Genomic DNA, 14,500 nt, shown 5'->3' on the forward strand with positions numbered 1-14,500 from the left:
CCACCCTATAGGGTTTCCTGTTTCTCTTGTTTTTGTTTACCTTCCTTGCACCTTGGATGCTACCAGAACTTAGATGTGCATTTTCAGACTTGGCTTGATTCATAGATTCTATGTGATTTTACCTGTGTCGTTCTCTTAATATCTACTTGATAATCTGCTGACTTTACCTCCATCTATCCTATAATGAAAAAAAATAAACAAAAATCTCTTTCTTTTCTGACTCTATAATACCTCCCTGCCCACCCCTAGGTTAGATCCCTCTATATAGTAAAATCAAGAGACAAGTATCTTCAATACTTCCTAATCTTTCAATCCTACTCGTTCATATCCTTTAACATGGTTCGCCTTTTCACACTTGTGAATCACATCAACATGACCTTCATTCAATTCAATACATGCTGTGCTTTGATCCTAAGGCAAACCATCTGGAAGGATAGGAAGGGCCGAAGAGGTGGAGGAGTGGCACTGTATGTGAAAAACAATCAGAATGGCTGAAATGCAGGGAACCTGGGGAAAGGAAGAAGGTATATGGATAGTCCTGGAAAGAGAAGATGGAACCTGTATCCACACAAGCAGTGGTGTGCTGGAGCCGGCTGGAGCCAGCTCGCAAGAGCTGCTTGTTAAATTTTGACAGTTCTTGCGAGCTGGTTGTTGTACAGGGCGAGCCGGCTCCATTGCACAAGGTAAGCATGGCAGGAGGGCGCCATGCTTACCTCCTCTCCCGCTCCCATCCATGTCTAGTGATGTCCTTCGCCCCCCCATCCTCGCCTGCCGCTCCCATCCGTCAGTTCAATTACCGGCCTCGAAGCGCCGCCTTATTTAAAGCCCTGCTGCCCGTCTCCAACTGCCTTCCCTGCTTGCTTCTCAGGCGTTCGGTTCGCGCCCTTAGTCCCGCCTTCTGACATCATTCTGACGTCATTTCCTTTTCCCGCGGCGGGACTAAGGGCGCGAACCGAACACCTGAGAAGCAAGCAGGGAAGGCAGCTGGAGACGGGCAGCAGGCAGGCCTTAAATAATGCGGCGCTTCGAGACAGGTAATTGAAACTGATGGATGGGAGCGGCAGGGGAGGATGGGGGGGCGAAGGACATCGCTACACATGGATGGGAGCGGGAGGGAGGAGAACTGCTGGGCATGGATGGGCAGAGGGAGGCAGGGGAGAGAATTGCTGGGCATGGATGGGCAGAGGGAGAGAACTGCTGGCATGGATGGGCAGAGGGAGGCAGGGGAGAGAATTTCTGGGCATGGATGGGCAGAGGGAGGCAGGGGAGAGAATTTCTAGGCATGGATGGGCAGAGGGGACAGGGGAGAGAATTGCTGGGCATGGATGGGCAGGGGAGAGAATAGCTGGGCATGGATGGGCAGAGGGAGGCAGGGGAGAGAATTTCTGGGCATGGATGGGCAGAGGGAGGCAGGGGAGAGAATTTCTATGCATGGATGGGCAGAGGGGGGCAGGGGAGAGAATTGCTGGGCATGGTTCGGCAGAGGGAAGTAAGGGAGAGAATTGCTGGGCATGGATGGGCAGAGGGGGGCATGGGAGAGAATAGCTGGGCATGGATGGGCAGAGGGAGGCAGGGGAGAGAACTGCTGGGCATGGATGGGCAGAGAGGCAGAGGAGAGAATTGCTGGGCATGGATGGGCAGAGGGGGCAGGGGAGAGAAGAGAATTGCTGGGTATGGATGGATAGAGAGGGGCAGGGGAGAGTTTCAAGACATGGATGGAGGGGAGAGCAAGAGAAATTCTGGGATGGAGGGGAGGGAAGGGAGAGAGAAGAAATGCTGGACATGGAGGGAAGATAGAGGAAGGAGATTAGATGAGTGAAAAGGAAGTGAGGAGAGAAACTGCACATGGATGGAGAAAATAGGCAGAAGCTGGATCCACTGTACAGTCAAGTCTGCGGAGGACAAGAAATGAAGAAGAAAGAAGGAAAGAAAAGAAATAAATGGAAAGGAAGCCCTGGAAACGGAGTCAAGGGAACAGATAGAGAGCAGCAGAATCAGATACTGGACCAGCATGATCAGAGAAACAAAGTCACCAGACAACAAAGGTAGAAAAAAAATAATTTTATTTTCATTATAGTGTTTGGAATATGTCCACTTTGAGAATCAGGTGCTGAACGTTAAAAGTTTATGTTTATTTACTTATTTATGGCATTTTATCCCATATTAAACATGAATTAGATTGGAACCTGGGATCATTTAATTTCTTTTTCCTGGAGAGAGTAATGTGTTGGCCGCCGCCCCCCCCCCCCCCCCAGGTATAGCCAGCTCTGCAATGTTTTTTTGGGGGGCGCAGAGGTGGGTGGGGGGCGCAGTGGTGGATGGGGGGGCGCCGAGGTGGACGGGGGGGGGGGGGGCCGAGGTGGACCGGGGAGAGACCCTGTTGTTAAAAATTTACCAGCACACCACTGCACACAAGTATTATCTCAGACCTCTGGCACAAATAGAGAAGATGGACAAGGATCTGATAGAAGATATTCAAAAGCTTGGTATGAAAGGAGAGGTGCTACTATTGGGAGATTTCAACTTGTCTGATGTGGATTGGAACGTACCGTTGGCAGAATCGGAAAGAAGTAGGGAGATTGTGGATGCCTGTCAAAGTGCCTTGCTCAGACAAATGGAAATGGAACCCATGAGGGAAGGGTCGATGCTGGATCTAATGCTCACAAATGGAGGAAGTGTTTTCATTGTCTGTGTGGGCGCCCACCTATGTAATAGCGATCACGATATGGTTTGATATAAGAGCAAAGGCAAAGTGCAGATGCAAAAAACTCAAAGTACTGGATTTCAGATGTACTGATTTTGGTAAAATGGAGGAATATCTCAAGAAGGAACTGATGGCATGTGTAGGTGAAGTGGAAACGCAGTGGTCCAAGCTGAAAGCTACTATAAATATGGTAACTGATCCTTACGCAAGTAAACAAAAATCTCATAGAAAAGGAAAGGAATTCCATTATATACAGGACAGAAATAGAGAGAAAGGAGTTATGTTTTTTTTTTGTTACATTTGTACCCCACGCTTTCCCACTCATGGCAGGCTCAATGCGGCTTACATGGGGCAATGGAGGGTTAAGTGACTTGCCCAGAGTCACAAGGAGCTGCCTGTGCCTGAAGTGTTGGAGGGAGGAGAGAAAAAAAGTGGAAGGAATAGGTTTTATTATTTCTTTACTGACCCTTATGGGGTCACAGCCTATGCCTTCTGTGACTCTATGTGCTGCCTTCTTGCGAACTGCATACCCTGAACCAAACTAACACAGATTCTTTGTAACAACAGATTTCTGGACATTGTTACATTGCAATGAAAACTGAAGATGCTGCTGTAACACAACTTACACAAGTACAAGACTGCTGACACCATGTACATGAAGTTTAGTGCAGGCCCCTGCTGTGGAGACTTTGGGGCTGCTGATTTAAAGCAACTTCAACATGAAGGTCTGAAGAAGTGAATAGGTTTTGTTCTTAATACCTGTTCCTCACAAGACTGAAGATGTGAAAGCCACAATTCTATTATTCCTCAGAAAGAATGCCTAAGAAGTGCTGTGTTAAAGTTGGATCCATGGCTGTTTCAAAGGTGGTTACTTCTACCCCTAAACTGACAGATAACAATGGAATCTTTTGCTGTCTTAGCATTATCTGGGGGTCTGCTGGGCATTAGAGAGGGTGAGTCAACACCTCCTTTGCTCTTGGACAACAGCGCCTCTCTGCCCCCTGTGGAGTGAGTACTGCTGGGTAATCCAGTCAGGCAATGGGAGAGAAGCACTGCTGGAGTTAAAGCGTGAGATGATGACACTAGAGCTGCAATTGCACAAGGTGCAACTGGGGCTATTGTTGGAGACACAGCAGAGCAGCTAGGTAGCGAGTAATTTACCCAGCAGAGTTACCACCTCTAGTCAAGACATAATGGTGGCTGAGATTTCTAGCACTGAAGTGGGATCACTGGTACTTCAGACCACTGTACCTAAGATTTTCTCCCCAGTAAGGCCTTCCGTTTTCAATTTGGAAGAGATTTGGAACATGATTTTAGCTCTTGGACGGTCTATTACTACTCATATGGTGGCAAATAATGATAGATATAATACTTTGGAGCAGAGAGTCAAGACTCAGGAATCTAAAATAACTTTGTTGTAAAACTCTTCTCAAAAGATGGAAGTGGGTTATAAATATCCTGCATTTTTAGTTAAAGGGAATACTAATCTTGAGATTGTGTGAGAATTTAGAAAATATTATTCAATGAAGAAATTTCTGATTGATACATTTTCCAAAGATAACTGATATTTCACCTCAAGAGATGTTTAAATGATATATGTGAGGCATTCTTTAGAGTCCTCCTTAGTTGCTACCTCCAATTTTCAGAGTGTTCTTGTCACGAAATGCCTAGCCACCCACCTGGGGTTATCCTGCGGCCACTTAGAGGATCTGTCCCCAGCACAGCTCAGGTCCGCCTGCACCTGTCGCTTGTGCTCTATACTAGCACCCTCTTCCCACCGACTGGATCACAACCACCTCTGGGTGAGTCTTCTCCCAGTGATTTCTAGGTTACTGGAGGCCACACTCCCAGTGGTCCCACAGTTCCCATAAAGTACTCACAAACCCAACACACAAACCACCAGGATTCTTTCAGTCCATACAAGCAGAGCGAACAAACGATTGTATTTATTCTCAGAACCTGGAACAGTGGACAAAAAAATGTGCAAACAGCAAACAGTAACAAGTAACTGAAAAATGGATCAATTAGAAAACTAACTAAACATTTGCATACTGGCTAAACAGTACCTGGGAAGAACAGGACATACTGTATAATTCACTGAGCCTCAGCAAAGAGATCTATCTCTCTTTCTTCCTGGCTAAGAATGAACTCAAAACCAGTAAAGTCCAAATGACATGAGCTCCTGGGCCAATCAGAGCCCAGCCAACAAGATATCAAATATATACTACTTCTTGCTTCCTGTTTGTCTCAAACTAAAGAAAAAACACTTAGTTCTCTGTAACAGCTTTAATGATAAACATGCACCATCTGCTGGTCAAACAGGAGAAATACACTTCAGACATAATTAAAACAGGAAAATATCCAATACATTTTACAGGCTTAAAACACACAGTTTCTTCACAGTTCTATTTACCGCCTCTTAAGAAAAAACCTGGTGGGGAAGGGGTTGATGTTGTTTCCTCTATCCTTCAAGATATTGCTGATTTGACTGTCTTTTTTGTAGTCTTCAAAAGAAGTGATCACTGTACCATCTACTCTTCTAATGACAATGACTTATGATAGGGATTGCATTTTAAAGCTGTAGTTCTATATTTTATACTTTGAAGGTTCAGCTATTTCCTGATGTAGCAAAAACTGCACAAAAGTGTAGAAAGCAGTTTTTGCTTATGTGTCCCAGCTCCCTTGCCATATCAGGGTCCACCTCCTGAGACAAAATGTCAGCATTAACATGTTTTTTGGTCCGCCCGATGTTTAACCACTGCATGACATGTGTGTTTAATCTTTATGGTGAGCCATCCACTGAAGGGGTTAATGTCCGGTGACCAACAGGAAGTGTCATCCCAATAAATAATATTGGAATATCTCTAGGGCCCATTTAACAGCTAGAGCTTCCTTTCAATTACTGCATAATTTTTCTGTCTTGGGAATAACTTCCAGCTAATATAGGCCACTGGGTGGTCATCCTTGTCCACTTCCTGGGACAAAATGGCTCCAAGTCCAACTTCTGACACACCGGTCCGCACGAAGAAGGGCCGACTGAAGTGACTAGCACCAGTTCTGAGCAAAGTTCCCTCTTCAGGGTCTGGAAGGCAGCATCCAGCTTTTCAGTGCAGTATATAATTTCTGGAGCCTTATTCTGCAGAAGGTGGGTTAGCGTTTCTGCTTTTTCAGCAAACTCCGAAATAAACCAGTGGTAATAACCAATGAGCCCAAGGAAGGCTTGTACCTGTTTCTTCATCTGGGGCACTCTCACCTGGGTGATTGCCTCTACCTTCCAGATCTGGGATCTCACTTGTCCTTTCTCAACTGAGTACCCCAGGTACTAGACTTCTTAGCCTCTCAAGATGCAATTTTTAGGATTCGTTGTTAGCCCAGCTGTCTGTAGACTATCCAGTACCTCTTCTGCCTGGATGAGATGGGTCCTCTAATCCTTTCTGTAGATGACAATGGGGCTCATTTTCTATGGAACTTTGTAAGTAAGTGCTTTGAAAATATGCCTCTAAGTCATCTAAGTAGACAGCTGCATAGTTGTCACATGGTTTAAGTAGTAGATGGTAGCTGGATCTCTATGATGGCCAAACGGCAACACCGTGAAATGGAAGAAACCTTGGGGCACTGAAAAGGCTGTCGGAGTGAGGGATACCGGTCAATATCCCTAGGTCAGGTCCAGGATCAAGATGAATTGGGCTGTGCCCAGTTGCTCAGTGAGTTCATTTACTCTTGGCATTGGAGAGGCCTCTAGTTTGAAGATAGCGTTCACCTTTCAAATATCAATACAAAACCATATGCTCCTGTCTGGCTTTGGTACCAGCACAATGGGTGATGACCAATTACTGGTTGACTCCTCAATGTCACCAAGTTCCAGCATCTCAATGAGCTCGTTTACCATAGCTTGCTGCTAGGCCTCTGAGATCCAATAAGGGCATTGCCGGACTACCACTTCCGGCTTGGTGATAATATCATGAGTTACAAGGTGGGTTTGGCCTGACGCTCTGGAAAACACATCTTGATTCTGGTGTACCAACTGTACTAGGTTAGTCTTCTGTGAGATGGAAAGCTGGTTGCCAAATGGAGCTTGTAGGGGCTTGGACTCTGTTGGAATTTCTGGTCTAATTTTGTCTCTCTAGACTAGTGCAGCAGTCATAGAGACCCACTTCTTTAACAAATTGATGTGAAAGATCTTCACTTTCTGATTGTAGGTTTGGGCTTGACCCACTTAAGCCTTTTCCAAGCAAAGATTGGCTGCCTCACCGGCTTTCTTCAGCCTCTCGTCTGGGGCACCTCCTGGAAAGCAAATAATACATATGGGAGTAGAAAATCCCAGTTAAGGGTATACATGTAAAACTACATTTGAATGTTGAATATGTTATTTCAGTTCTATTAATCCACACACTAATTGTGAATTTGAGTTTATTTGAATGAAAATTTGTTTGCATTTGTATTCAATAAAGAAAAAGATAATTTGCAAATCTGAAGGTGCGGTTCTTCCAGTTCAGGAATAAATCCTAAATTTAGCTTCTTTTCCTCCTTTATTCTTTGAGAGTAAAGGACGAGGTTAGTTTATTTGTTCCACTCCCTCGGCTGTGAGTGTGTGTTCCCTGGATATTCGCCATGACTACAACAATCAGGTATCTGAGAGCACATCACTACAGTCCAGCCGAGAGGGGTGGGGGTGGTAACATATGTCTCACACTGTATCACATTCACTCTCTGTGTCACACAGTCACTCTCACACTCTCTCGGTCTCACACACTCGGTCTCATACACTCTCTCGGTCTCACAGAGAGTCTGTGTATCGCACACAAACTCTCTAACACTCTGTCTCATACACACTCTCTCACACACAGTGTATCTGTGTGAAACACACTGTCTCTCACTCACATACGCACTCGCACACACTCTCATTCTCACACACACACTCTCTCTCTCACAGACACACTCGCACCCAGACTCACTCTCTCTCTGTCACACACACACACGCTCGCACATCCACTCTCTCTCTCTCTCTCTCTCTCTCTCACACAGTCACTCTCACACACTCTCTCTCAAACATACTCCGAGGAAAACCTTGCTAGCGCCCGTTTCATTTGTGTCAGAAACGGGCCTTATTTACTAGTACATATAATAATTTAACAAAGAAACAAATGCAAGCTATATAAGAATTGAAACAGGATTGAAGTATAGTCATTCATAGAGCCGACAAAGGAGGGGCGGTAGTTATTCAGGACACTACCACATATAGGGAAGAAGCATATAGACAATTGAATGATTTACAGTTCTATTATAGGTTAAATGAAAACCCGTCACAGCAATACCAAGCTGAAATAAAAGTTTTAATACAACAGGACACGGTTGAGGGAACGATCTCCAACAGGGAAGCCCAATATCTGATGATCCAGCACCCAATAATACCACACATTAGGTTTCTACCTAAAATACATAAAACTCTACAGAAACCACCAGGTAGACCTATTGTGGCTAGCAATGGCTCATTGAATGAACCTTTATCACAGTTCTTGGATTTTCATTTACAGCCGATCTTGAAGAACATATCCTCATACGTCAGGGACTCGGCACATCTTATCACAATGCTGAATGATTTACCAATAGTGGATACACAGATGACATTAGTCACTATGGATGTGGTGGCATATACTATGATCCTGCAACAAAAAGCATTGGAATTAATAGATTGGCCTTTACAAGGACTGGAAATATCACATCAGAAATTAGCATTGCTTAATGCGATGGCACAAAAGGTAATCTTACGAAATTATTTCCAATTTGAGGACACATTCTATCTTCAAACTTGAGGTGTAGCGATGGGGGCAACAGTTGCACCCACGGTGGCAAGTTTATACATGGCACAGTATGAGGAAAATTATGTATACAATTCACCGTACAAACCCCATATCATTGGATGGAAAAGATACATAGATGATGTTTTCATGATATGGAAAGGCGATATAGCACAGCTAACCCGCTTCTGTGATTACCTCAATAACTGTGATGTGAATATCAATAGAGAGAGGTGTGACCAGCAGAAGAAAGGGGGTGTTGATGCCCCTGTATAAGTCACTGATGAGGCCCCACCTAGAGTATTGTGTTCAGTTTTGGAGGCCGTATCTTGCTAAGGATGTAAAAAGAATTGAAGCTACGAGAATGGTACGGGATTTGCGTTACAAGACGTATGAGGAGAGACTTGCGGACCTGAACATGTATATTCTGGAGGAAAGAAGAAACAGGGGTGATATGATACAGATGTTCAAATATTTGAAAGGTATTAATCTGCAAACAAACCTTTTCCAGAGATGCGAAGGCAGTAGAACGAGAGGACATGAAATGAGATTGAAGGGGGGTAGACTCAAGAAAAATGTCAGGAAGTATTTTTTCATGGAGAGAGGAGTGGATGCTTGGAATGCCCTCCCGCAGGAGGTGGTGGAGATGAAAACGGTAACGGAACATGCGTGGGATAAACATAAAGGAATCCTGTTCAGAAGGAATGGATCCTCAGGAGCTGAGCCGGTGGTGGGAGGCGGGGATAGTGCTGGGCAGACTTATACGGTCTGAGCCTGTGGTGGGAGTTGGGGCTGGTGGTTGGGGGGCGGGGATAGTGCTGGGCAGACTTATACGGTCTGTGCCCTGAAAAAGACAGGTACAAATCAAGGTAAAGTATACACAAAAAGTGGCACATATGAGTTTATCTTGTTGGGCAGACTGGATGGACCATGCAGGTCTTTTTCTGCAGTCATCTACTATGTTACTTGCTATGTATCAAATTTGAGGTCAACATTGGGATTCATCAAGTTAATTTTTTGGATATTAAAATATGGCTTCAGGACGGGAGCTTCCACACTCAATTATACCGGAAACCTACGGACACGAATTCAATTTTACATTATACGAGCTTCCACCCTTTAGTTCAAAAGAAGGCTATACCTGTGGGGCAGTTTTTAAGAGCAAGAAAATTATGTGACTCTAAGGAGGATTTCCATCATTATGCAGAAGACTTAAAAAATAGATTTTTACAGAAAGCATATCCTAGAAAGAGTATGAAGAAAGCACACAAAAGAGCCACTAACACACATAGACAGTGGCTATTAAAACCTCGGAGTGCCACCACAACACGGACGGATACCGTCACTTGTGTACTACCTTTTTCATCAAGAGTACCCCAAATTAAAAAGATCAAAAAGAAACACTGGCCAGTGATGCACTTACATGGCATGCACACTGAACCCTGGTTTGCCTATACCAGAGCCCAGAATTTAGGGGAAATGCTGACCAAATGAGAGGGGCAACTACCCCTGGATGAGGAGAGGGGACATAATAGATGCAATGGATGTTTCTATTGCCGATTCGCATGGGTGACAAAAACAGTTAGACGTCCTATTACAGGATGTGAAATTGAATTACGAAGTAAAACTGATTGCGATTCAGCACAGGTTATCTGTGGAATTAAATGTCCATGTGAGAAATGTACATCGGCAAGACGAGATGGAAAATAAAACAACATATAGGGGAACACTTAAGCAATCTTCACACATTGTGATGAGGCAGGGAACTACAAGGTCCAGAATGCACTGCAGCAGCAAGAGAATCAGAGTCAGGGGGAGGACTCTAGCCAGGAGAGTGAGAAGCCAGCAGTTGATTGGGAAATTGAACCAGGTGTGAGAGGATTGCAGGCAGCTTTATTAAGAGAGTGGTGGAAAGCTATAGGGAGGAGATGGAAGCACTGGGGAAGTTCTCTCTGGAAAAGGTGACAGCTCTGAGAAGGAAAGTAAATTCTTTTGTTTCTCTGTTTGAGTTTGAGGAACTGTCTAAAGTTTGAGAAGGGTTTAAGAAGCAGGCTCTGAGTAAAGTGCCTTTTGTTATGTTTGACTTGAAGAAATGTTTATGTTAAAGACATTAATAAAACCCTTAGAGGCAGATGCAGCAACCAAACGTAAAAAAATCAAAATCGTTAAAGTCCCTAACGATTTTTAAAAAACGAAGAATGCACCAAAAAAAAAAGTCACACATGCTCAGATCGGTATTCAAACGTACAATGTATCAAAGAATCACAATACACATCGGTATTCGGCCCCTAAATCATGCGCAGAGCAGCCAAGCGTTTTGTTGGCTGCTCTGCGCATGCTGCAAATGTAAAAACAAACAAAAAAAAAAAGCCACAACACATACACGTGGCTACCTGGTCAGCAAAATCCAAAAACAAAGGATCGGGAGGGGGCAAGGGCGCTCATCAGGAGCGTCCTGTATGGACGGCCTTGCCCCCCCCCCCCCCGCTGCTCCCCACTTTCCGCCGCTCCCCCCCCCCCCCCCCCCTAAAAAGCAAAATGCTAGCTGGCTGCCCCGGTCCCCCTCCCTTCCTGTTCCTGTGTTCTGCAGAGCTAACTCCGCCTCCCGTCATTCTTTCGCACCGTGCCCCGCCCCCGCTGCCCCCCCTGAGGTCGACTACGCCGCTCCCCCCTCCACCGAGACCCCCCTCCCTATTAACGACCCGAGCAGCGCCTCTCACCTCTTTCAGAAGCGCTGCACGGGCAGGAAGATCTATTGTGTTGGTTGTAGAGTCTCCATGACGTCTCTTCTTCCCTGGCCCAGGCCCCGCCTCCTTCTGACGTAGGTTACGTCAGAAGGAGGCGGGGCCTAGGCCAGGGAAGAAGAGACGTCATGGAGACTCTACAACCAACACAATAGATCTTCCTGCCCGTGCAGCGCTTCTGAAAGAGGTGAGAGGCGCTGCTCGGGTCGTTAATAGGGAGGGGGGTCTCGGTGGAGGGGGGGAGCGGCGTAGTCGACCTCAGGGGGGGCAGCGGGGGCGGGGCACGGGGCGAAAGAATGACGGGAGGCGGAGTTAGCTCTGCAGAACACAGGAACAGGAAGGGAGGGGGACCGGGGCAGCTAGCATTTTGCTTTTTCGGGGGGGGGGGGGGGCGGCGGAAAGTGGGGAGCAGCGGGGGGGGGGGCAAGGCCGTCCATACAGGACGCTCCTGATGAGCGCCCTTGCCCCCTCCCGATCCTTTTTTAATTTTTTTTATTTGATGTGTTTTCTGACGTCCTTTGGACCAATCACAGCGCTTTTAGCTCTGCTAATGCGCTGGGATTGGCTCAAAGTTTGTTTATTTTTTCACTTAATGATTTTTCCTGGCACAGAGCTGTCCTAACGAGAGGTCCAGACCTCTCGTTAGATTTCCTGCCTTTTTCCTGCGTAAAGGCAATCGGAAAAGGTTAGTGCATGTCGTTTCAATGGGGTTTTCACACTAATTGCTCATCTCCATTCCGTTTTCGTTAGCTGCTGGCTTCCTCGGTAAAAGCCCTTTGATGCATGCAACGGATCAAACTTTCCTCGTTGGAGGGTCATTAAAGGCTCATTTAGCTTTAGTGCATCTGCCTCTTAATTACAAGAAGCCTGGTGTTGATGAGCATTTTGTGAAGGGAGAAGAGGAGGCAGAAAGCTCCCCAGTGTTTGAGACAGAATCCTGTGAGGGTCAGCCCTGGTTGGAGTCTGGAAGGATGACCAGCTCACAACATACAAAAAAGAGGCACCATTAATGAATCATTGGGAATAATTAAAACATCAGGAAGAAGATCTTTTGTTCATAGTACTGATTCAATTAAAGCTGCCACAAGGGGGTAACATAATTTCTAACCTCCTGCGAAAAGAGGCACAATACATTTTCCAATGGCAAACTACACACCCAAAAGGGTTAAACAAAGCGATTGATTGGTGGGCGGTGATGCATATGTGAGGATTCAAATAAGGGTGGGATCACAGATTGAGACTGCACATGCACCGGCGTTTTGCCGAGCTGAGATGGGGTTATGAACTGATCCTTACCTCCGAGTCTCCGAAAATTGTGAGTTAAAAAAATTATTTGTACGAGCAACGGTGAGTTTGACGTCGGTGCCGGGCAAAATGGTAGAGACTATTATTAAGAACAAAATTACAGAGCATATTCAAAAGCATGGATTAATGAGACAAAGTCAACAAGGATTTAGTGAAGGGAAATCTTGCCTCACCAATCTACTACATTTCTTTGAAGGGGTGAACAAACATGTGGATAAAGGGGAGCCGGTTGATATTGTGTATCTGGATTTTCAGAAGGCGTTTGACAAAGTCCCTCATGAAAGACTCCAGAGGAAATTGGAGAGTCATGGGATAGGAGGTAGTGTTCTATTGTGGATTAAAAACTGGTTAAAAGATAGAAAACAGAGAGTAGGGTTAAATGGTCAGTATTCTCAATGGAGAAGGGTAGTTAGTGGGGTTCTCCAGGGGTCTGTGCTGGGACCGCTGCTTTTTAACATATTTATAAATGGCCTAGAGATGGGAGTAACTAGTGAGGTAATTAAATTTGCTGATAACACAAAGTTATTCAAAGTCGTTAAATCGCGGGAGGATTGTGAAAAATTGCAAGCGGACCTTACGAGACTGGGAGACTGGGCTTCTAAATGGCAGATGATGTTTAATGTGAGCAAGTGCAAAGTGATGCATGTGGGAAAGAGGAACCTGAATTATAGCTATGTCATGCAAGGTTCCACGTTAGGAGTCACGGACCAAGAAAGGGATCTAGGTGTCGTCATTGATGATATGTTGAAACTTCTGCTCAGTGTGCTGCTGCGGCTAAGAAAGGAAATAGAATGTTAGTTATTATTAGGAAAGGAATGGAAAACAAAAATGAGGATGTAATAATGCCTTTGTATCGCTCCATGGTGCAACCGCACCTCAAATATTGTGTTCAATTCTGGTCGCTGCATCTCAAAAAAGATATAGTGGAATTCGAAAAGGTGCAGAGAAGGGTGACGAAAATGATAAAGGGGATGGGACGAGTTCCCTATGAGGAAAGGCTAAAGCGGCTAGGGCTCTTCAGCTTGGAGAAAAGGCAGCTGAGGGGAGATATGATTGAAGTCTAAAATAATGAGTGGAGTTGAACGGGTAGATGTGAAGCGTCTGTTCACACTTTCCAAAAATACTAGGACTAGGGGGCATGTGATGAAGCTACAATGTAGTAAATTTAAAACGAATTGGAGAAAATGTTTCTTCACTCAGCGTGTAATTAAAGTCTGGAATTCATTGCCAGAGAATGTAGTAAAGGCAGTTAGCTTAGCAGAGTTTAAAAAAGGTTTGGACGGCTTCCTAAAGGAAAAGTCTATGCACCGTTATTAAATGGACTTGGGGAAAATCCACTATTTCTGGCATAAGCAATATAAAATGTTTTGTACATTTTTGGGATCTTGCCGGGTATCTGTGACCTGGCTTGGCCACTGTTGGAAACAGGATGCTGAGCTTGATGGACCTTTGGTCTTTCCCAGTATGGCAATACTTATGTACTTACTAGTAAAAAAGGCCCGTTTCTGTCAGAAATGAAACGGGTGCTAGCAAGGTTTTCCTCGGAGTGTATGTTTAAGAAAGAGTGTGTGTGAGAGATGGAGTGTGTGTGTCAGAGAGAGAATGAGAGACAGACAGACAGACAGTGTGTGTGTGTGTGTGTGTGTGTTTGTGTGAGAGAGAGTGTGTGAGAGACAGAGTGTCTGTGTGTGTGAGACTGTGTGTGTGAGAGAGAGACAGAGAGATAGAGACTGTGTGTGTGTGACAGAGAGATAGTGTGATAGACAGAGAGTGTGTCAGAGAGAGTGTATGTGAGAGACAGAGAGTGAATTAGTGACTGGTCTCAGGACCCCCCTCTCCTCCTCCCTCTCCCCTGCCCCCCTGCAGCCACCCATGTCCAGCGACCCTCCTCTCCCCCTGCAGCCACGCATGTGCAGCGTCCCTCCTTTCTCCCCTGCCCCCCTGCAGCC

At 45.4% G+C, this 14,500-nt stretch overlaps 1 protein-coding gene across 1 annotated transcript in view; it reads left to right on the forward strand.

The window, feature by feature from the left end:
* Window positions 1–14,500, forward strand: part of LOC115478317 (pseudouridine-5'-phosphate glycosidase-like) — a 770,820-nt gene that overhangs the window by 63,480 nt on the left and 692,840 nt on the right. The gene's annotated exons all lie outside the window — the stretch shown is intronic.

This window comes from Microcaecilia unicolor, chromosome 10 (genome assembly GCF_901765095.1).
Source record: "Microcaecilia unicolor chromosome 10, aMicUni1.1, whole genome shotgun sequence".
Classification (NCBI taxonomy): domain Eukaryota; kingdom Metazoa; phylum Chordata; class Amphibia; order Gymnophiona; family Siphonopidae; genus Microcaecilia; species Microcaecilia unicolor.